The sequence below is a fragment of the Protopterus annectens genome, chromosome 2.part0, assembly GCF_019279795.1.
Source record: "Protopterus annectens isolate FY-2018-M chromosome 2.part0, PAN1.0, whole genome shotgun sequence".
Taxonomy (NCBI): Eukaryota; Metazoa; Chordata; order Ceratodontiformes; family Protopteridae; genus Protopterus; species Protopterus annectens.
Window position 1 is genome coordinate 957,980,028 of NC_056728.1, and position 2,500 is coordinate 957,982,527.

Sequence of the window (2,500 nt, forward strand, 5' to 3'; positions counted from 1 at the left end):
AACAACACCTCGGCCTTGCAAGGCTACAATACCTTCCACACCTTCAAACAATAAAATGAATGTGCAAGAACCAAATGAGGCAGTGTTTCTATTTATATTAGAGAGAAATTAACCACCTGTCTGGCTAGATTGGACGACTCTCTGAAGTTAGTCAAAGTTCCGGTTACAGTGGGCAAGACTTCCACTCAAGTCATAGCCAGTTACAGATCCCCCTCCATGGGTCATGATGCACACAAAGCTTACTTCAGCAAACTAAAAACAACCCAACTATTACAGAACACTCTGGTTATGTGGGGTTTCAATTATCCCGCCATCAAATGGGAACCTATGCTAGTGCTAACTCACTGGCACAAAAGTTCGAGCATTTGAGTTGGTCAAGGAAAGAATTGTTCATAACCTGATAAGAGGAAGAACATGCTAGATCCAGATCTCACCAACATGTCAAACGTATCCACTACCAAAACTGTCGGACCCTCACCAGTTAAATCTGACCACAAAAGTCACCTTTCAAGCTGACACCAACACCAGTACTCAATAGGTGAAATCAGACTAAAAACTTGGAGGCAAAATATACCCTCCTAGATGAAGGTATAAATGCATTCAAAGCCCACCCCCAGCTGGAAGTGTTAACTACACTGAGCCTTTTACTACAGCCCTGTAAAATCATTTACACAAGTGTACTGACTCGGCTGTACCAGAAAGAATCAAAGGCAGAGCACAAAGTAAAAACAAGCTGCCATGGTGGACAGCCAGCATCAACAAAACTTTACAATAAATGCAAAAGTTGCTGACAAAAACAAAGGCGAGACCCCAACAATGTAGAAGCACCCTCTTCAGCCTCAACAGGCAAATAAGAAATAGCAAAATCCTTAAAGGGCTTCTTTGAGAAAAACCTAGCAAGCACAATTAACAATAATAAGGCCTTTTACATCTACATACATAGCCTACAAGGTAGGGCCCAAGCATATGCAGAACAAGTGACCAAAGGTATCATACACACTGACCCCACAGAGATAGCAAACCTGCTAGCAAATGGGTTTGGTAAACATTTCACACCCATATTCCCCTCCAAACTTAACCACAAACCTTACCCCCAGACACATCTGAACAGGTCATCAAAGCCTTGTCCAAGGCAAAAAAAACACAGCCTCTAAAGGAGCAGACTGCATCCAAGGTGGTCTTTTAAACAGGCGAAAACATTAACCAGCATCACCACTCAGTGCCCTTTTCAATCAGAGGGTAACCACAGACTTTGTTCCTGCAAAATGGCCAACAGCAACAATTATTCCACTCCACACAGGTGGCCTAACAGACCTGGGGAATTACAGACCCATAAACCTGAACAGCCTCATCTGTAAAGCCATGGACTATCATTAAGAATCTCATAAATGAAGACACAGGCAACCTCCAAACCCTGCATCCTACCCATTCGGCTTAGTCAAGGGCAGATCCTACCTGTTAAATCTGGTGAATTTCTTCAAAAATGTGACCAGGGCAAATCTGTGCACATAATGTATCTTGAATTGGTAAAGACTTTTGACAATCCCACACACAGGCATTACCATTAAAACTTAAACTGAATATTAACCCTTTCATTGTAAAATGGACTGCCAACTAGTTTAAACAACCGACACGCACCACAGGTGAATTCACATCAACTCAGCAGACTAGATATCCAGTGGGGTGCCACAGGGGTCAATGCTGGGCCCCCTACTGTTTGGTAGATTTCTCAGAAGTTCAGGTCAAAACCACGGGATTGTGGCTCAAGTTTGCAGGTAAATGCAAACTGGGTGCAGTTATTGAATCTCCAAATGATGTCAGTATAATCCAGGAGGGTCTTAAAGCAAACCAGCGACTGGCGTCTTAGTCACAGTCTCAAACTGAATGCAAAGAAATGCATCACCATTACTTTTGGTACACAGTCTCTTCACACTATCAAAATCAACAATACCACCTTAAGTATCCACAAAGTGCTAAGGGACCTGGGATCAAAGGCTGATTGCTACCTTAACTTCGACCACTATGCATCTACTACAGTAAGGAAGGCTTTCCATGTAGCACACTATTAGTAAAGGCATCATCTTGAGAGGAAAAAGGTTATTAAACCTCCATACGCTGCACTAGTCTGGCCCATAACGGAGTAGAATGCCCTGTTCAGCATGTACCACACAAAGCATCTACAGCAACTGCAGACCTCAGAAAATTCTAAGATGATAGAGAGACTCAAGCATGTGCCATACACAGACGGACAAACATCAATGTCATTATACAATATCATATACACTTCTTAGGGGAACCTGTGCCTGGCTTACAAAGCAACCTCAGAACCAAACCTAAATGAACTTCCTTCATATCCATAAAGCAAAATGGACTAGAGCTACCTGTTCCAGGGACCTCAATATGGTCTGCAACTTAAATAAGAATGCTGGAGGAACTGTGTTTGGAATAGGCTACCTACTCATGCGAAACACAGCATCTTGATGGACACTACTCAGAGAAA

At 42.7% G+C, this 2,500-nt stretch overlaps 1 protein-coding gene across 1 annotated transcript in view; it reads right to left on the bottom strand.

Annotated features, from left to right (window-relative positions):
* The window catches only part of HAUS6 (HAUS augmin like complex subunit 6), a 2,286,143-nt gene that overhangs the window by 2,226,119 nt on the left and 57,524 nt on the right, over nucleotides 1–2,500 (bottom strand). The gene's annotated exons all lie outside the window — the stretch shown is intronic.